A 22,139-nucleotide genomic window follows, 5' to 3' on the forward strand; every position below is an offset into this window, starting at 1 on the left:
GCTCGCTCAAAAATATTACACAATAAGTCAACCAAAGTGACTAACGAACGTGAAAAAACTTTAACGCACGACAGGATGTGAAGTGCAACTTCATGCTCGTGAGCTAGCTGCTGATCACTTTTCGTCGCTGTCACTCTCAAGACATAGACAACCATCTACATCCAGTAAAAAATCCTCGACATCAAGACGGTTTTTTGAACATCACTTCTGAAAGTAATCCGAAGAATTCTCCCCGCCAAACGACTTAGATAACATCAACAAGCGTCATTCACCACGAACAGCAGGCACACGGCGTCACACGCCACGTTTACCAGGGTGCGGAGACCATTTCGCGTAGGTGTTCTGTGATTTTGCTCCTGTACCAGGCAAGAAAAGAGTCGCTTGCAGTGTGCTGCCATCTATCAACGAACATAAAAAAAAACAAGTGGTGCAGCGCAGGTGAAGGTTTAAAAACGCAAATTTTGAACCGGTGCTACTTTCCACCTAACACGATTGTTAAGGGGTCCATACACCACAAAAGCACTGACGAAGGCTATACCCACGTAAAATAAAGCGAGTTTTAACTGGAATAGTCAAGACGATGATGTTTAACTATCCAAAGATCCTGCAGAAAATATCGCGAAGCTGATATGAGTCCCCTGCGGGCTATAATCGAAAGCGTGAGTGTCCATGTATTTCACACAAAACTTCGTGTCTTGCAAGAACAAACCAGATTCATCATGCCATAGATGGTCCGCTTTATTCCCTGATGCACGAAACATAGAAAGTGGTTTGTGTTTGTTTTTTATTAATGGGTTAACACGGCGGCTAGCACCAACGAACAAAAGAGCATTGGGACCGTCTGCCTACTGATCATCCTTGAGAGGTCGCTCCCGAATTCCGCTAAACCACGCGATAGTCTATGAGCATTGCAAGTACCCGATTCGGTATAACGTGACGTGCACTACGACGGTATATGTCGCCCCAAGCATGATATTCTTCGTATGCGTGTCATGTGAAACTTGATTACATGCTATGCTCATAGCGTGCTCTCGGCAGTGCATGGAAGTCATGTACGACGTAAATTTTGTCCACCTCGTAACGCCGTGCTCAATATGTGCACATATCAACCTTCCACAATCGTGCTTCGGATATCATCGACTCCCACATTACACTCTTAAAAATAAGTTAGTAAAAAGCTAGTAACCATAAGCAAAATGTTAGTAACAGTAGCTGTTACTAACATTTCTGGGCCATTATTACCCTTTTACTACCCACGTTAGCAAATCATTGAAGATGCAACGATTTTGCACAGTTAACAAAACATTGAAGGTGCAACGAGTTTTTTGCACAGTTAGTAACTTTTCATTATGCACGTATTCAATGAACTTGTTAAACAAGTTTTAGAGGTTATTACTACGAGCTTCTAACAACATATCTAGTAGCCCGGGGATGCATTCAAGTTCATTAGGTCAATATATCCAAGCTTACTACAAAGTCATATTTCTTGAATATGAGACATGTTGAGGCGGTATTATGCAAAATAGACTTAACTAATTGTTTTTCTTATTACGCTTGCTTAAAAGTCCTATACTACGTTACCTCGCTCTTCTAAAAAAAGTGAACGTTGTACAAATAAAGGCTACTTATTTCAATTATACATCCTACAGCATAGCGGCCCACCGGCACCAGCTCCGTTCCCCAAAGTTAGTGCTGTAAATACTCCCGGTACCGCTTAAGAACTGTTCTTCTCGCGAGAACTTGTGTATGTGTGGAGTTCTCCTTTATGGCATATGTGCGTTATTACTCAGTGATATATAGAAATGTTGATGCTCGCGAATAAGACTGTTATAAAACGGATGATTTGTGAGACAAAGTGATTGCGCCTATAAAATTCTTATATTAGTAACAATTACTAACTGCGTTAGTAACGGTGGAGGTAGTAACGGTAACTAACCTCACTTAATAACCAGTTAGTAACATATGTGACAAGCATATAGTAAAATGAACTTAGTAAGTACTACAACCTTTTTTTAAAGAGTGTACGTGGGATCTGGCAATATTTTTCAATGAAGAAAATCGCGAGCAGACACTGCCTGTGAGGGCTTGCGAGGCGAAAGAGGCGGGAGCGTAGGAAAGGAGAGAGAGGCCAAGGGGAGGCGCATTCGCAGTGGGTGTGTAAACACCGCACATTCAATTGAACTCGACCATTACATGTTTCGTATCTGAAATCAATATCTGTCAGTACAAGCACAGCTCTGTCTTTCTGTAAGTGCGGTTTGTTTGTCTACATGTGCCTTCAATTCATCCTCTTTTTACGTGTGCTACACAGAAACCTACTGATGTTCGCATGACTTCTGTTCCACGAAAAAGTATCAAGACTTCACTCACGTTTACACCGACGGCTCTGTCTTACCAAGCACCTCATCAGTGCCGGTCTTCATTCCAATGATCGTCACAACTATCATGTTTAGGATGGCTCAACCAACAACTTCAATGGCTGCGGAGCTAACAGCTCTGTATATATTGCGAAAGCAATAATATGGACACTGGGCTCGTAGTCGCGGTTATATCTAGGAGAGGTATATGTATACAGTGTTAGCAATATTCATATCACAGCGAAAGCTATGTGGGGCTAGCACGAAAAAAAAACGTCTGACAGTCGTGTCATAACCGTACTCAATTGTCTGTGTTATCAGTTACGTTATTCGCAGCGTCGTACCCAAGCACCTGCGCCAATGGCTACGTTGTGAGTTAGGTAGCGATGTAAAACGCCACTGGTTTAGCTGGCGAAGTTAATAGGATGATTGCGGGATCGCGTCAACCAGGCCAACACGTGATTGCAAGGGGATATTCTCCAGCAGAACTTTGGCCATGGCTGCAATGCATGTGACCACTTTTGGTTCGAGAACAACCACGGTCTACAACACATTGCAAAACGCATTTAACCACTCGTAACACTCTTCCACGGCCATGATTACGCGAGACATAATGTGTGGCATGTGAAATAAACACTGTAGTAAACGCAAGTCAAGCGTGTTTTTAACCTCAATAGGAACCACGAACAGGTAACCAACAATTATGAAGGCTTCAGTGCAGCATTGGGTTGAACCCACTCCTAGACACCAGGGCCGAACACTTCAGCTTTCACTGGCTATTCATTTTTACGTTCATGTTTTGGGCACTGAATTTTATTTCTCTTCATTCTTCTAATTACACTCACTATCTCCGCTTGGGTATGAAGAGGGGGGCTCTGGTTCTGGTGTGAATAAAGAAGAGTGCTGAGCCCTGAACGTTGTCTCACAAGTGGTTGATTGTGTTGTCAAGTCCCTCAGTCTTCTGGCTCTACCGGTGATATTACGTAAGCCTTCCACTTCATTAACCCCTGGAGTTCTGCTCAGATACCAGTTTCTTCAACAGACCTCGGAAATGTCACAAGGCAAGGGCTCTTTTGCTGCCGCATCAATGATGTCTGCCCCGACAGGACCTCCTTCCTGTTTGGTTACAACACCACGGAAGGATTCACCGGTGTTCTCCAGTCTTCGTGAGGACGACGTCGACGATCCGTTGGAGGAGTGCAACCACACAAGTGCCCTTAACCACTGACATGACCCAAAGAACCTCACTGGTCTCTTCTTTTACATCAGAGGCGTAGCGAAACCTTGGTTCCGCAATCACGAGCAGGAGTTTCTGGATTGGTGATTTAAAAACCAGCTACCGCCAATTTTTGTGAACCATTCCAATCGATCACATATCGCGAAGCTTGAGGACCGTGTTCAACAAATATGCAAGACTTATAGCTTTTATAGTGAAGATGTCTTCGCCCTTCGTTCACAAGTGAACAGCTTAACGATGGAGATTGACAGGGTGCGCCACCTGCTCAAAAGCATTGATGTTCAATCATTCCATGCACTTGCCGTGTAGAACCCCGCTACTGCCTCAAAAATTGTCGCAACCTGCAGCGCCTTGATTAGCTCCATGTGAAGAGTGTCCTCTGAGGGGACTCTAACAGCGAACTACGTGCATTTATTCACAAAAACATCAGACAGGAACTCCAGGCGTACGCTGCATCTTGCTCTCTTGAGCTACGGACGTCGTCTTCTGGCAGCAGCCTCCGCAACATCGTCTAGTATACATTTTTGTCATTAGGCTTGCGAAAGTCTCCAGACATGACTTTGCCGACACCTACTTATGCACCGCTAGAGCCTTCTTCTCAAACACAAACCAACATGTCTCGAATTTACGTATGATTGAATGTTCTCTTACGAAGACCGTCACTTCCACCTCCCGACGCCTCGTGGCCACCGAGATCTGTAGGCCACTATTGCTAAATACATGGCCTTTTCCCCCGGATTTGCCAACGCCCCCAAAAGGACGAAAGACGAGGTTACGACTACTACGGAGGAGACAAGCTTCCTGGTTCGATCCCACAAAAAAGTTGACTCTACCAACGGTACGAATACCATTCGCCTTCTCCGGAGAGTTTAGAAAGAGCCGGTTCTTTCTTATTCCCGCGTCGCCACTCTGCGTCACCAAATCATCGCTCCTCTCTGCCCCTTCGACCAGTCAAGCCGACCCCAGGCCCGGAAAACCGAGCAGTGCAAATTTGGAGGGAAAGCGGCATGTTACGGGCTCAGTAAATTTCTCTACAGTCGCCCTCAATGTATTCACGGTGGAAGGACTAAACCAATGGTAGACACGGGTGTGGTAGTTTCCGTTGTCAAGACCGCACTGTGCTCTTGATCGCACAAAGTTAGGACGCCGTATACTTGACCACTTCTTTAGTGTGCGAATGAAGTTTTAGGGACGAAGCTCCTTACCCCGTGGGTTGTATGTCACGGGTCGTAGTCGTAGATACCCCTCTCGTTTATTTCTTGGAGTGTCCGCAAAATGGTAGTACTTGGAGTGCTCACTAGATGAACGGATGGAAGGACGGACGCACGGACGGGCAGACAGAGAGACAAACAGGCGCACAAAGGGCTGGATGCAGGGATGGACGCACGGACAGCCACACAAACAGAAGGACTGAAGCACGGATGGACGGACGAATGGGTGGACACATCGGCGGACGCACGAACGGATGGACGGATGGACCTCATACTACAAAGCGCATTAGAACGCCAGAGCCAGGTAACTCGCCCAACAGTTCGGAACGGACCCAGATACGTTTTTCGCTGGGCGCTGTTTGGTGCGCAGCCCCGGTTTATTCACCTGTGCTTCAGTCGAGACGAACTCAACGAACACAGCGAAAGCTCTCATGGTAGCACTCGCCATCAAAACAAAAAAAAAAGTTATTGCACAGCGACGTTATATTTCCACAAGAAATTTACAAAGTCAACGTCGTGAACGACGAGAAACGCTAACGGCGAAACTCGAAGTGATGAAGCCCAGCCAACCATGTAATGTCCAGTAGACATCAAATAAATATCAACCATATGATATATTTATCTTCAATGGATGTCCCCAAAAGTTATTTAATATTTATACAATATCTAGAGGATCTCCATTTCGAACAGAGTGGACCTTCATATAATGTCCACATCAGTTCCACACAGAATATTGATATAATATTTGGCAGTATAATACAATATTTAGAGGATATTCATGTTGGCGAGAGTCAACATCCATAGACTGTCCACATCAGTTCTACATTAACACTGATATATATGAAATGACACTTATTTTTAGGTGCAGCGACGCACATATGCATACTATCTGGGGTTTTACGTCTTAAAACCACAATACGAATGAGAAACAATGTTGTGGAGGGCTCTGGAAATTTTATCCATGTGGTGTTCTTCAACGTGCACTGACACGGCATAGCACACGTACCTCTACAATTACGCGTCCATCAAAATGTGACCGCCACCGCCCGCATTGAACCCGTGACCTTTGGGTTAGCAGTTGAGCACCTCAGCGCCAAATAAGTTGTCACAGTTATGTGCAAGAACTAATCCTGTAAGAAGACCCTCATAACGAGTGTAAAATTAAGCACCCGAATAAGTTTGTTCAATGTGTGAAAAAGGTGGCAGTATATAAAGTACCTTGCACCTGCGGTCCTAGTTATGCTGGACAGTCAGGCAGATGCCTCAATGTGCGATTACCTGAACATAACCAGCAAGTAAAAAAAAATCTGATGGTTTCCTGGCGATTCTTTGCACAGAATGCAAGTGCAAGCCGGTGTTCAATAAAACAACTGTGCTGGTTAACGATAGTGTAATTAAGGCTCCTCATTGAGGCGGCGGTGATAGCAAATCAAAGCTGCATCAGCAACCAATTCGTTGCATGAACAAAAAAAAGAACTAGATTACTTGAACTCACCGGCACAAGATTTTTCTTTGTAAATTCACTGCTGCTTTGTTTTTTTCTTTATCTTTGTGCATTGATTGATTTCATTGTGATGTCATGTGACAGGTATGTATTCTTGCTGCTTTGAAATAAAATTTGTGTTGGAAGTTAGCACTTGTCCTCGTTGTTTCCTTAGAACATTGTTACCTTTTAGCGCTTCAGCTGTTTTAGACAAGAATACGAACTAGCCCGCTCCCGCCCCTTGCTTTCACTTGGGCCGAATATATCACCCACGCTTCCGAAGGCTAGGTCAAAGCTTTCGCCAGCTGGACATTTCTATTGTCACGGGGTCGTGACGTGGCCAAAGACAGAAAACTTCGTGTTGGGATTTAACTGTTTATTTGGGCGAACCTGTGCCCGATAAAGGGAAAGTCTAATTACAGCAGCAGTCTTGCACAGATAGCAGTCTGGGACTGATAGCGGCGAACGCAGCGTCGGCCTTCGATCAACAACAGACAAGCGGCCAAGCGCGTCGGCGTTTATACCCTTGCCGTCGAATGTTCTAGCGTTATCGCTGGCGGTGGCCTAGGTTCCAGAACAATCTGTACCGTTCGCACAGTGGGCGTGATCTTATCGAAATGATCTACTACAGTCCGGAACCTTCTCGAAACCTGCAGGCGCGGTTTGCGCCGAGAATCGTGTGGTGTTTCGGAACGATAACAAAAACTTGTGAAATGGAACATGACATTGCCCCCCTCTGAAAAAAGGCATCATCCCGATGCTTTAACTAAAGATGAAGGAACAATAATAATGCAAGAAAGTACAATGAATAAATTACAATACAACAATATTACAAAAAAACACTGTTTCAGTTTGTTAACGTGCATGAAACGGCTTGAGGCGCGCGACATGGACGACTTGAGGTCGCGATCGGCGTCGTTGAGAGTTCGTGATGCCGTCGGGGACAACCTCGTAATCAAGTGGGCCGAGACGTCGAACCACCTTGTACGGTCCGAAGTACCGTCGCAGAAGCTTTTCACTTAGTCCACGTCGGCGTATCGGCGTCCACACCCAAACACGTTCACCGGGCTGGTATTCCACGAAGCGTCGTCGAAGGTTGTAACGGTGGCTGTCGGTCGTCTGTTGATTCTTGATACGAAGACGCGCAAGTTGTCGGGCTTCTTCGGCGCGTTGAAGGTACTCGCTCACATCGAGGTTTTTTTCGTCGGTGACGTTGGGTTACATGGCATCGAGCGTCGTTGCCGGGCTCCTTCCGTAGACCAATTTGTATGGAGATATCTGCGTCGTCTCCTGCAACGCCGTGTTGTATGCGAAGGTCACATACGGAAGAATGGTGTCCCACGTCTTGTGTTCGACATCGACGTACATTGACAGCATGTCGGCGATCGTCTTGTTAAGCCGCTCGGTGAGGCCATTGGTCGGTGGGTGGTACGCTGTCGTCCGGCGGTGGTTTGTTTGGCTGTATGCCAAGATCACTTGAGTTAAGTCGGCAGTGAATGCCGTTCCTCTGTCGGTGATAAGGACCTCCGGGGCGCTGTGACGTAGGACGATATTTTCGACGAAAAACTTAGCTACCTCGGATGCACTGCCTTTCGGCAGGGCTTTTGTCTCGGCGTAGCGGGTGAGGTAGTCGGTAGCTATCACGATACACTTGTTTCCGAAAGCCGACGTCGGGAACGGCCCCAGTAGGTCCATACCAATCTGCTGGAAAGGTCGGCAAGGTGGATCAATTAGCTGCAGAAGTCCCGCTGGCCTTGTCGGCGGTGTCTTGCGTCGCTGACAGTCCCGGCATGTCCTCACATAACGAGTGACGTCGGTGGTAAGACGTGGCCAGTAGTACCTTTCTTGTATCCTCGCGAGCGTGCGGGAAACACCGAGGTGTCCTGCCGTCGGATCGTCGTGCAGGGCCTGCAGGAGTTCTGGTCGCAGAGCTGAAGGCACCACAAGGAGGTACTTAGCTCGAAGCGGTGAAAAGTTTTTCTTTTGTAGAAGACCGTTTCGTAGAAAGAACGACGCAAGTGCGCGCTTGAATACCTTCGGGACTTCGGTGGTCCTGCCTTCGAGGTATTCTATTAGGGCTTTAGGTTCCGGGTCGGCCCGCTGTCGTTCAGCGAAGTCGTCGGTAGTTATCGTTCCCAAGAAGTAGTCGTCATCCGAGTCGTCGGGTAGCGGTTGGTCGACAGGCGCACGAGAGAGACAGTCAGCGTCGGAGTGTTTTTTGCCGGACTTGTAAATGACAGTAATGTCATAATCTTGAAGTCTCAGGCTCCATCGTGCGAGGCGACCTGAAGGGTCCTTCAAGGTAGCTAGCCAACACAAGGCGTGGTGGTCGCTCACAACTTTAAAGGCCCTGCCGTAGAGGTAGGGGCGAAATTTCGATGTAGCCCAGATGATGGCGAGGCACTCCTTTTCTGTTGTGGAATAATTTGCTTCTGCTTTGGATAGCGATCGGCTGGCGTAACTAATAACCCTTTCAAGTCCGTCAGCCCTCTGCACAAGAACGGCGCCAAGACCTACGCTGCTTGCGTCAGTATGTATTTCTGTCTCGGCGAATTCGTCGAAATGGGCAAGTAACGGAGGCGTCTGGAGGCGATGTTTAAGCTCCTGGAAAGCGTGTTCCTGTGGCGTTTCCCACTTGAACTCCGAGTCGGCCTTGGTAAGGTTAGTGAGAGGATCAGCGATGCGGGCGAAGTTTTTCACGAACCGCCTATAATAGGAGCACAGGCCCAGAAATCGGCGCACGGCCTTCTTGTCAGTGGGTGGCGGGAAGTCGGCGATGGCGGCTGTTTTCCATGGATCGGGACGAACTTCAGACTTGCTGATAACGTGCCCCAGAAACAAGAGCTCCTCATACGCAAATCTGCACTTTTCTGGCTTCAGTGTGAGTCCGGACGTCTTGATGGCTTGAAGTACAGCTTCAAGGCGCCGAAGATGCTCGTCGAAACTCGAGGAAAACACGACGACGTCGTCCAAGTACACAAGGCAAGTCTGCCACTTCAATCCTGCCAGTACTGTATCCATAACTCGTTGAAAAGTTGCAGGCGCTGAGCAAAGGCCGAAGGGCATCACCTTAAACTCGAAGAGGCCGTCCGGTGTTATAAACGCCGTCTTCTCTCGGTCTCTTTCGTCGACTTCGATTTGCCAATAGCCAGTCTTGAGGTCCATTGACGAGAAGTACGTGGCGTTATGGAGCCGATCAAGGGCGTCGTCTATTCGTGGGAGAGGATACACGTCCTTTCTTGTGATTTTGTTCAGGCGGCGATAATCGACGCAGAAACGTGGGGTCCCATCTATTTTCTTCATTAACACCACGGGGGATTCCCACGGACTCTGGGACGGCTAGATAATGTCATCTCGCAGCATTTCATCAACTTGTCTCTTCATTGCCTCAAGTTCTCGCGTCTAAACCCTGTACGGACTCTGACGGAGTGGTCTGGCAATTTCTTCGGTTATGATTCGATGTTTCATGATTGGGGTCTGCCGAATTTTCGATGACGACGAAAAGCAATCTTCGTATTGCAGGAGCAGGGCCTTGAGCTGTTCTTGCTTATCGTTCGGAAGTCTGGGATTTACGTCGAAAGCTATGGGAGGGGCTTGGTTCCTCTGAGCAGGTTCCGCAGAATCGGCGAGGGCGAAAGCACTGGTGGCTTCGGCAATTTCTTCGATGTATGCGACCGTTGTTCCTTTGTTCACATGTTTGTACTCATTGCTGAAATTCGTGAGCATAACCGTTGCTTTGCCTCCCCGCAGCTCTGCAATTCCTCTTGCGACGCAAATATTTCGGGTGACCAATAGATGCTGATTGCCTTCAACGACGCCTTCCAGGTCAGGTGATTTAGGAGCGCCGACTGAAATAATGACGCTTGAGCGAGCAAATGGTGACTTGTTCTTCCAGCACATTCAAGGCATGGTGTCCTGACGGCGTGCGCGGCGGTAGTGCTTCTTCTGTGGATAACGTTATCCACCTTGTTTTTAGGTTGATGACAGCACCATGGAGGCATAAGAAGTCCATTCCAAGGATGACATCTCTCCAGCAACGCTGTAGGACTACGAAGTCTGTAGGATAAATACGGCCGTTAATGGTGACTCTCGCTGTGCAGATTCCTGCAGGCGTTATGAGATGACCTCCGGCTGTGCGGATTTCAGGGCCTTTCCAAGCTGGCCTAACTTTCTTTAACTTCGCGGCGAACGACCCACTGATGACAGAATAGTCGGCTCCAGTATCGACGAGAGCAGTGACAATGTGGCCGTCGATAAGAACGTCGAGGTCGCTAGTTCGCCATCTCGCATTACAGTTAGGGCGTGGCGTCGGGTCATGGCTGCGTCGGCTTGTTCCGCTGCTTCCGTGTTGCGTCGTCAGGCCACCTTCGGTCAGTGAGCTTTCGCCGTCAGGGCTTTGCCTGGTTGGCATTGTGTTCGGAAAGCTCCATCGCGGCGTCGTCGTCGTCGGAGGATCTTCGGTAGTTCGTCGCACAGCAACCGCACCTCCATCGGTTGCTGCCCTTTGTTTCCCGGATACGGGCTTGGAGACCGGCCCCCCGTTGGGCCAGAGTACTGCCGGGGGTGCGGTGACATGCGGCGGCAAGACGACGGTGAACGGGAAGGACTTCGTGGTGTCCATTGAGTTCCTGCCAGGTAGTCGGCGATGTCACGTGGCCGATCTCCTGGCTGCGGACGCGGTGCATTGACGGCGAAGCCACGCAGTCCCATCTGTCGGTACTGGCAACGGCGGTATGTGTGCCCGGCCTCGCCGCAGTGGTAGCAGAGCGGGCGGTTGTCAGGTGGACGCCAAACGTCCGTTTTTCTCGGTGCACTGCGCTGGCCCGCTGGGGAACGGTAGGACGTTGGTTGGGGCGGTGGCGGTGGTGGCGTCTGGCGACGGAAGTGTGACGGGGCGGTGTTTTGGCGTGGACGGGGAGGAGCATTGTGGCGCACTGCAGCGGCGTAGCTCATAGTTTCTGGCTCGGGCGGCGGTGTTTCGCGAATTCGAAGCGATTGCCGGACTTCTTCTCGCACAATGTCGGCGATCGAATTCACTTGAGGCTGCGCCGAAGGCAACAGTTTGCGCAGCTCTTCCCGCACGATCGCTCGGATCGTTTCACGCAGCTCGTCGGAGTCACTGGCTTGAGCAGCAGCGCATTCTGGAGTCAGGCGACGATTATACTGTCTGCTGCGCATGTCCAGCGTTTTTTCGATGGTGGTCGCCTCGGATACAAATTCTTGGACGGTGTTCGGTGGATTCCTCATTAGTCCCGCGAAGAGATCCTGTTTGACCCCACGCATGAGGAAACGAACTTTCTTTTCCTCAGGCATGTCTGGGTCAGCGTGACGGAATCGGCGGGTCATCTCCTCTGTGAAAATTCCAACTTTTTCATTTGATAGCTGAACCCGGGTCTCGAGTAGAACAGCGGCTCTCTCTTTGCGAGCGACGCTTGCGAACGTTTTAAGAAATGCGCCGCAGAAGACATCCCACGTTCGGAGCGTGGACTCCCGATTCTCTAGCCAGGTCCTTGTGGTGTCTTCCAGGTAGAAGTATACATGACGGATCTTTTCTTCGTTGTCCCAGTGGTTGAGGGCGGCCACACGGTCGTATGTTTCTAGCCAGGTTTCCGGGTCTTCAAACGATGAGCCATGGAACGTTGGTGATTCCTTGGGTTGATGAATGACGATCGCGGGCTGGGACGCTCCGGTTGTCATTCTCGCTGCAGTCGAGGTCATGGTCTTGGTCTTCCGCGCCTTGTCTTGTAGCAGGCCGTACTCCGGTGGGAGACCTTGCTCTCGGCGGCTCGTTCGCTGCTCTTGGTTGGCGTCGGTGTCTTCTCCGCGAAGGGGGCTGGGTTCACGGCTTGACGGGAGCGTCCGGTACATGAACGAAGCAGCACCTCCACCAGATGTCACGGGGTCGTGACGTGGCCAAAGACAGAAAACTTCGTGTTGGGATTTAACTGTTTATTTGGGCGAACCTGTGCCCGATAAAGCGAAAGTCTAATTACAGCAGCAGTCTTGCACAGATAGCAGTCTCGGACTGATAGCGGCGAACGCAGCGTCGGCCTTCGATCAACAACTGAAATGCGACCAAGCGCGCCGGCATTTATACCCTTGCCGTCGAATGTTCTAGCGTTATCGCTGGCGGTGGCGTAGGTTCCAGAACAATCTGTACCGTTCGCACAGTGGGCGTGATCTTATCGAAATGATCTACTACAGTCCGGAACCTTCTCGAAACCTGCAGGCGCGGTTTGCGCCGAGAATCGTGTGGTGTTTCGGAACGATAACAAAAACTTGTGAAATGGAACGTGGCACTATCAAGTTTGACGCAAGGCCAGTGGCATGTACCATCGTAAAACCACGACACCAGTACAACTTCAGCTTCCATCGCGTCAAAGCAATCGACGACCGCAAATGAGATCTACAAATAAACATGGTGGTCAAAGAATTTTACGAGTCACTGACGCAATGCTTTACTGATTAGTCTATATCTGTGCAAAGCGATTATTCTCCGATTAAAACCACATTCTTCTATACTTTCATGAAGGAGGTCACGCATAACCCTCGCAAGTGGAAATTGTACAGGAAAAACTGGCCTGCAATACGACAACGAAATTGGTTTTTTAATTATTTGACATAAGCGTGTTTTTCAATAATCAGCCGGATCAAAGGGCGTGGCCATGAGCTTATCATGATCAAATAAAGGAACGATATAAGCAGGAGGGCCCTTTGTAGACATGCGCTGGGATGAATCACGAACACATTACAGCCATAACGCAAGACTGCGTGTTTTATGGTGGATTGCGTTTTTTCGGGTGAAAGTTTTGAAGTTGAAAAGGGAAGAGTACCAACTTTTTACAGCTTCAGCAGCAGGATAAACCCAACGACAATATTTAAGCACGATGCGCACAATGCAGTACCACAGTGATGTAGTACCTCACGTTGCGCAATTGACTGGCGCTTGTCTCGGCTGCGTTCAGATTGCAATGGCGAGTCGTCATGGCAGCTCAAAAAAAAGGTTGTTTACACGTGGTTTACATGAAAACCTTCACACTTTTAACAGTGCTTTCACAGCGTAGTTTGCGTTCTAAAAATTGTTATGTTTTTGTGTGTTAGTTATTTTAAAATGCACTGGGTAGCAATTTGTATGATTTATCCATTAGCCAAGGAAGCGTGTTTGGCGGAAGTCGCTCGAGCCGACTAGAGGCCTAGACAATGCAATAAACAACATGCTTGACGTGCGGGTGGCGCGGTCATAGAATTGTGAGTGCGGTAACGTGAAATAATCCCCCGGAATTGTTTGAAAGAGGGCGTGGGATTTACTGCGGTATTTATCGAGCTCCGAACGAGCCATCACATTCTATGAGTGACCCTAGCGCGTTCAGCTCAGTGCAGCGGAATCGTTTTTCTGATTTTCTACTCGAGATATCAGCGACCTGGTGTAGGCAGCGTTTTACGAGTAACTTCCCACAACGATTAAGTTTTGCAACAAATTGTGGTTGTGGTGTAACATGTAAAAATTGTTGTTCAAATCAGTCTCTTTTTGAAATTATTTTTATACAATCACAATGTTCATTACGGCTGCTAATCTGAAATTGAAAGCACCATCAACAAGCCAGTTCGAACGCCTAGAGGCTGTGCACTGAAAGGGTCTTCGCTTGGCGATAGGAGTCCCTCAGGCGGCTTCAAACACGAAGGTTACAATTGAAGCCGACTCTTTTCCGCTCCGCCTTTTGGCATCTCAGGCCTTATTGACGCAGCTGTCAAGACTGGGTGAGTCCTTCGCAGGCACGGCGCTTCTTCGGCGGCTAAGAGCAAGAACGGGCTCACATTTCAACGTGGCACTAAACAAATTTCGATATTTAGGCTTGAAACTGCCTAAATGGCGCCCTGTGGACCCGCCGTGGTCTTTTGTGGATGTTGCGTGTAACTTCCGCGTATCCAATCTACCAGTGAAGCGCACCATTCCAGCCGCGGAAGCAAAATTTCTTGCGCTGGACCACTTGAGCACCATGTACCGCAGCCACCTACAAGTGTACAACGACGGATCAGTGTGCACACAAACGGATAGCTGCGCAGTGGCTTTCTGCATACCCTGCCTTGGCGTGTCATAGTCGGGCCGCCTGGATCGCGTGGTTTCGTCCACAACGGTAGAAAGCGCTGCAATCACGGCGGCTTTGCGAAAATTGCGATCTTTTTCTGCACGAGATGTTGTAGTGCTGACGGACTTCAAATCGGCGCTACAAGGACTGCATCGTGGCCTACCTCAAGAAAACTTCACCAGGCAATCTCTGGCACTAATCAAACGCCTAAATGGCAAGAGTTTTAATATAAAGTTCTAGTGGAGCCCATCCCACGTTGACATTGAAGGCAATGAAAAAAGGCTGATGTCCTTGCATGTGAAGCACGTACATCTGTTCCTAAAGTAAGAACTCCCAAGATTTACCAGAACAACAAAGATGTGATACGCCATCATTTCAAGGCGATCTACAAGTTTCCACAACAAGCATGAGCAATTCTTGGACTTTCTCGTGAACAAGCGACGCTGTTGTACCGCATAAAAACTGGCTCCGCATACACCCCGGCCGGGTCTTCAAGACTGGGAGATACGCTTCCCCGTTCTGTGCCTTCTGTGGTGACATCAGGGATATTGAACTTTTTATTTGGCTTTGCCCACAGCTTGATGTGCAAAGAGCAGCGATGATCCGCACCTTGCAAAAAGGCTGTCATGGGCACCAGACAGTTGATGACGTCATCTTTCCTGAAGGACCCGCGGCAACTAGGAGGAACGTGCAACGAATTTTGTTGGTCTTCCTGGAAGACACTGGGCTGTCTGAAAGTTGATGACAATTTTCAAATTCAGGAGATGCTCAGGCAGAACAATTGCCAGCCATACAGGCCAGGCTAACCCCGCCTGCTGCAACACCACCACTACCACCACCACCGAAATTTGATTGCACAACTTGCATGCAATCCTACATTGTTGCAGTGGCTGAAGTGTGGGCGAATACAAAAGCATGTATGCACATGCAGACTAGTCTGTGTAAAAATCATGTTATTTTCACAAAAATGTAACCTAATTAAAAAAGCATCTCATTGCTCTATGTACATAAACAGAAAAAGCTACACATTACTGTTATCTTTAGAATAAAATATCTCTGGCGTCTTGATGCTAATAATTGTTGGGGTTTAACGTCCCAAAACTATGCTGTAGTGAAGGGATCCGGAAATTTCAACCACCTGGTGTCCTTTAAAATGCATCTAAATTAAAGTCCACGAGCCTCATGCATTTCCGTCTCGATCAAAATGCATCCGCCACGGCCGGGATTCACCTCCGCGGCCTTCGGGTTTACCTCGCTTAAGCACATATCTTAGTAAAACAAATATTGTTCACGAATATTTTATGAATATCCACTTTTAATATTTAAAGAGAAGTGTCCACTCAATATCCGCTGAATATTCACAAATAACATTGGATATTCACACCATTTGTGGACATCCTCTAAATATTGATGGTTTGCTGGGGCCGGCCACATTGCGCGAGCTGGCCCTGCATAGGCACGGAATTCCTCCGAGTGGTCAACGTGATTGAAGAAGAAAAAAATAACGGTGCTCAAGGCAGAAGCTTTAGAGAACTATTGACACTTCTTAAGTTCTTAATCGCTGTGCATCGTTCCCTTCGGGCAGAACTTCACCCTTTGATAAACAGTGTAAATAGAACATCGTTGTTGTGAGGCTGTTACATTTGTTACATTTTCTGGTGGAGGTGCTGCGTAGATTATTGCAAGTCCTACAAGTGAGCGAAGTCGAAACCCTGGTTATCGAAAAGCCGCTGAGCTTACGCCGGTGCACTAACGGGCCAGTCACCGTATTCGAGGGGATTCGCGAAAATTCGGACGACGTATCTCTGTGGCAAGTGTAGCGGCGACGGAGACAAAGCACGCCGCCACCATGACTACCCAAGCTGCACCATCGCAGTTTATTGTCAGCCAACCTGTCATACAGAAGGTGTTTCATCGTGACCTGTTCGAGTGCGCCGAAGACTGGTTGGACTTTCGAGAGGGTGGCAAATATGAACCAATAAAATGAAGCAGGCAGTGCAATGTCTACGTTTCTTTGGAAGACGCAGCACGAGTGTGGTAAGAAAACCAAGATGCATTCCTGACGTCCTGGGTAGAGTTCCGGCGGCAGCTACTGTGTACGTTCGGCAACGATGATCACCGCGAAAATGCAGAAGCAGCTCTTTGTGCACGGAATAGACGCACAAATGAGACTGGCGCGATGTACATAGAAGAGATGTCCCGCCTTTTCAGGCGAACTGATCCCAACATGACTGAAGACAAGAAGGGGCACCATCTCAGGCACGTGCTAAAGCAAGAGCTGTTCGCGAGACTCGTTCGCGATGCGCCGCACACTGCTACTGAGTTTCAGTTGGAAGCAACAACGATAGAAATAACATTGCAGCAGAGAGCCCTACAGCACAATTGTGCCGTAGCCTCGACATGAGCTCGAGTCTTCTCAGCAAGCGTTGTCGATAACCTTGAGAATTTGAGGGAGCTCCTGTGGTCTGTTGTGAGAGAGGAACTTCACAAGCTACTGTCACTTGCTTAACGGGGGCTGTCTATTGCTGATGTGGTCGGCGAAGAAACTTGGCAGGCCATGCGGGAGCCGCAGAGTGATGATTCACCGACGCGGCGCGCGGTAACTTATTCTGAGGTGCTCAGGGGACCTGTGGTTTACTGTGCGCCGATCGAGATGCCAAGTACGTATGCACCAACAACACGAAGTTTGCTATATAGCATAGAGGAGACACGCAGCCCTCCTCGTGCGACAGAGACAAGGCCGCGGAAAAGCGATGTATGGCAAGATGCGGAACGTAGACCCCGCGCTTCCGCTGTGGAGAGTTGGGCCATTTGTACCGGTTTTGCTGATACCGTCAAGCTGGTCTTCGGGAGTTGGCCCTCAACGCACCGTGCCCTCGAAGCGGCGAAATATCGTCCGACATCGAGGAATACTTGTGCTCGCGTCGGACGTTCAACCTGCATCGTCGTCATCAACCGCGGTCACCATCTCCTCTACGTCAGCGCTCGCCAAGCCCAAGTTCCTTTCCAAATGCACATAGGCATTGTTCGCAAAGCACAAACCCGAGGAACTGAAGTAGATGACCTGTGGAGGTCAGGCCTCTGATAATTGGAGATATGAAGATCCTCAACTGCGACACTAGCGTGACGACGACGACTGTTTCCAGGTAAAGCAGTACAGTAAAGAAAACTTCAGACATGCCATTGCCTACTGATGGTATAGAGCTCGTGGCTTTATTCGATTATGGCGCGGAATATTCTGTGATAGGTTACGGCTTAGAATAGTACTTCAGAATAGTTTCGACTGAATGTTGTGGACGTCAAGTACATACGGCAGGCAGTCACCTCATAACGCCTCTCAGCAGATGCACTGAAAGAGTTAAGTTAACCGGTTTCACTTACGTCGGTGACTATGTTGACCTGCTCTTGTGTTCGAGAGAAGTTATACTCGGAATGAATTTTCCTGCAAGCAAATGGTTCCTTCATTAACTTGCAGAAGTCAAGCGTGTCATTTTCGACGGAACAAGCTATAAAGGTAGCTCGAACAGATAGATTAGCAATACACCATTCACTGCCCGTCGTTGATGATGATGTGACTGTAGCGCCGCAAAGCATTGTAATGGTTCTATTAAGGAAATAGACATTTAGTAACTACGAAGGTGTGTAAAACAGCAACATGGCCGTTTTTCTGAAAAGAGGTGTTTGCGTGGCACAAGAGATTATCTAGCAGCAAAACGTGTGCGCCGACGTTATCGTTAAAACTTCTGCAACGAATTCCAGTGCATCGCAAAAAGACCGCCATAGCTTTTCTTCAAGAGTTTTGTGAAGTGTCCAAAATATGCAGCTTTGAAACATCCTCAATGAATATGAAACGAACATCTAATGTTCGCGACGTAATATCTGTAATGCCGAACCTTTCAGAGATTCAACGCCAAGAGCTATACGACCCCGCAAGAAAATTTGGGAGCTGTTTTTTTACAATAGTTGAAAATCACGGCGCACAACCATTACAAAACAGAGGATCGTAACGGACTAGACAACCAGGCCGGTACGCCAGCATTCGTATGGCGTACCACAGAAGATGGAAATTATGTTGAACCAGGTAAGGGAGATTCTTGAATATGATGTTATTCAACCTTCTAACAGTCCGCGGGCATGTCCCATGGCAGGTGTCAAAAAAAAGGACAACACTATGGTTTTGTGTCGACTACCGAAAATTCAAAACTGTGACTAAACAGGGTACACACCCCCTTCCACGCATCGACGACACGTTAGACCGACTGCAGTGCGCCAAGTTTTTCTCGCCAGTAGATATGAAAATTGGATACTGGCAGATAGGGGTTGAATGCGATCGCGAGAAGACTGCTTTTGTTGCGCCGGACGAACTACATGAATTTAATGCTCTCCATTTTGGTCTCTGTTGTGCGCCGGCAAAGTTACAATGTATAATGGACACTGTACTTTCCGGGTTGAAGTGGCAATGTTTCTCAGTGTACCTAGACGAGGCGGTCATCTTCGCCGCTATATTCGAGGTGCACATCAAGCGCCTGTGGACAGTGCTAGGGGCAACTCATTCGGCAGCTTAGACCATAAAGCCAGTAAAGTGCCAATTTAGTTTCGAAGAACTTCCATTCTTTGGGTACGTCGTCAAAGCCAACGCTCTTCGCCCTCGTCCGAATAAGGCAGCCGCCGTCGCAAGGTTTTCGGTACCCGCCGCTGAGCCAAAAGTCTGTACGCAGATTTCTAAGTCAATGAGCTTACTATTGACGATTGCTCAGAAATTTTTCGAACATCTTAGCTTCTGTTATTGCGGTTCATATAGAAATGAAAATAGAAAAACAACAAAGACGTCTGCAAAGGTAGGCGCTCAACACGACAGCAAAAAAAAAGGCAGATCCTACGTACAGTGGGAATCCATGATATGCGAAACACGAATGAGAAATGTTGATATGTCTCTTTCAAATCAGTACAACGTTATGATGTGGATGTAATTGATGCCGTAAATGATTTCCGTGTCATGATTATTAGGTTTAGATGTGTCGTTTACCTTCGTCATCTATTCACGTCACGTGATACCAAATTTAGTATATGTGGAGCTAGAGAAACGACCACGAGCATGCTATGAGCGTGGTATGTTGTCCTGTTCTTACATGACACGAATGACAGGATTATCATGTTTGCACCAGTCAAATATTTCGTCATTCATTGACGTCACGTAACACTAAATTTTGTATAAATGGAGCTAGCAAAACGGCCGCGAGTGCAGCATAAAGGGTCAGTTATACTCCAATCTAGTGTTGACGCGCACGCACGCTGGGCACAGCGACGCAACGTTAGCAAAACGTGAGCGCTCTATAGTCAGACGCCAGGTGCGACCAGCGTCCGTCGGCCTGGCCAGACGGCAAGCGCCGCGAAATGCGACATGCTGCATTTCGCGCCGATGCGTTACCCAGACAACACGGCACCTCCCTCTTTTCGTGATGGAGGGGTGACGGATGCAGCGTGGCGTGCGCTTGCGAGTATATGGCAGGACTGGCGCTTGGCGTCGCAACACCGGCGTGACGCGTCGAAGTGAACGCCGGCGAGCACGTGCACCACGTCACGTCGAAATGTATTGGCACCTTGGCTCTGTGAAGTAGTGATAATCTCACAAGACACGCATCTCATGATTATCATGTTTGCACCAGTCACATACCTTCATCATCCATTGGCATCACGTAATGCCAAACTCGCCATATATGAAGCTAGCGAAACGGCCACGAGCGCATCATCAGTCTGGCATGTAGTCATGTTGTTACGTGACACGCATGTCGTGATTATCACGTTTGGATGTGTCATTTACCTATCACGTCCTTTCGCGTCGCGTGATACCGAGTTTGGTACATGTGAAGCTAGCGAAAGGGCCGCGAGCGCATCATGAGCGTAGCTTGTAGTCATGTTGTTATATGACACGCATCTCATGTTTATCATTATTGCACCAGTACCATACCTTTGTCGTCCATCCACGTCCCGTAATACTAAATTTCGTATAAGTGAAGCTATTGAAACGGCCGCCAGCGCATCATGAGCGTGGCATGTAGTGATGTTACAAGACACGCATCTCATGATTATCATGTTTGCGCCAGTGACATACTTTCGTCATCCATTCGCGTAGTTTATTACCAAATTTTCTATATGTGACGCTAGCAAAGCGGCCGCGAGCACATCATGAGTGAGGCGCGTAGTCATGTTGTAACATGACACGCATGTCATGTTTTTTGTGTTACGGTTTGTTGCTTATGTTAACTATGCAATCATACCATACAATACCAGTTTTGCAACATGCCATGTGAGCGAAACTACCACAGAAGCCGCAGAACCATAAAATGTCAATCATGGCATTCATGACATACATGTCATATTTTTTTTGTTCGGACTAGTCAAATATATTCTTAATACATTCATGTTATGCCATACTAAAGTTTGGTATCTACACCATTATTAAAACGGCCAGGAGAGCTAACAGTAGTAGACAGCTCGATTGATAAGTATATACGCTCAAAGTCGCCGAAGTTCGCTAAGGAATGCTTTGCATTTAAAACATGTACACAACGCAGCAAATACAATCGATATATTGGACCTGGTGTCTCTTATCACACACCAAACGAATAACATTAATTGGGCAGGTCAAGTTGCAAGGCTCCCCTATGTTTTTGAGGGCTTAAAACACCAACAGCTCGGCGGAGTTGTCTTTGCGGCTACCGCTGCTGGCGGGTGCACTTAGAAGTTGAGCGATCGCGCTTTATATTCCTACTTGCATGGGGGGCACGCAGCCTGTGAAGCATCGCAACTGGACACGCACGAGCAGGCACTTGATCCACACCAGCGCATCACTGATGGTGACGTTCGTCACCATCGGTGTTGGCTCCTCACCGATGGCTCCTTCAGTAACGTGGTGAATCGGCCACTACAGCTCAAACTGCTCCATCTAGGGAAACGGGTGACGATGGAGCGCCATGTTTTTGCTGCCACCAATGAGGGCACGTAGCGAGAGAGTGCACCGCTTTTATGCTTCTCTTCGGGCTAACACGAGAAAGAACCAGACCCTACAGCAACTGATTTCACCCCACTTTGTACCCTCACAGTACTTTAATTTCTCTGTCAGCGACTGATTGCGCAGCTGTTTGTGCATCAACTGAGCGAGCTTTGCACGAACCTTTTCTTTCTGCGAGAGACCGTGCTGAGTCTACTATAAAATACTGTAATACTAACATTTATTACTGTCGTTCTAACTTGAACTTTCACTCGCGCCAAATTTTTCTGCGTGTGCTCGACCATGTTTCACTAGTGCATGTGAACCCCGCAACCATTTGGTGAAGATGGTGCGTGCAGTGAGCATAAACTCACCACGAAAACTGCTACAAACTTCAACAAGTGACAGTGATAGGATGACTTCCCTCACCGAACACTTCGCGCCATCGGACGCCACCACTCGCACGGACTTCGCGGCCCCTTAGCTGCCACCCAGTAAGTTCTCGCGGTGTTTTCGGTGCCATTCTCCAGCAGATCGCCATTGCTCCAGCAGTCTCACTATCATTGAAAAAGACCTGCACTCCCGATGAATTTCTCCAGTTGCAAACACAGATGTTGTCAAGCAGATGGGCGAATATCTGGCTGCGTAAAATGCCCCAGGCTTTACCACTCCCTTTCAGCCTTCCCCCCATCCCAACCAGCTGCAACTCCGCTGCTCCTGACGCAGCACGACCGCTGCCAATGCGAGACGGCCTTGCGGCTACCGACCGCGAC

The 22,139-nt window shown here is 48.3% G+C and overlaps 1 protein-coding gene across 21 annotated transcripts in view; it reads right to left on the reverse strand.

The window, feature by feature from the left end:
- The window catches only part of LOC119174053 (uncharacterized), a 461,603-nt gene that overhangs the window by 329,031 nt on the left and 110,433 nt on the right, over positions 1 to 22,139 (reverse strand). Inside the window, exon 1 of one of the 21 annotated variants that reach the window (XM_075896314.1) lies at positions 2,371 to 2,503. The exons of the other annotated variants lie outside the window; for them this stretch is intronic. The gene's annotated coding sequence lies outside the window, so the exon portion shown is untranslated. Of the gene's footprint in view, positions 1 to 2,370; positions 2,504 to 22,139 lie in introns of those variants that run through there. 21 annotated transcript variants of the gene reach the window in all.

Source organism: Rhipicephalus microplus, chromosome 5, assembly GCF_043290135.1.
Source record: "Rhipicephalus microplus isolate Deutch F79 chromosome 5, USDA_Rmic, whole genome shotgun sequence".
NCBI lineage: Eukaryota > Metazoa > Arthropoda > Arachnida > Ixodida > Ixodidae > Rhipicephalus > Rhipicephalus microplus.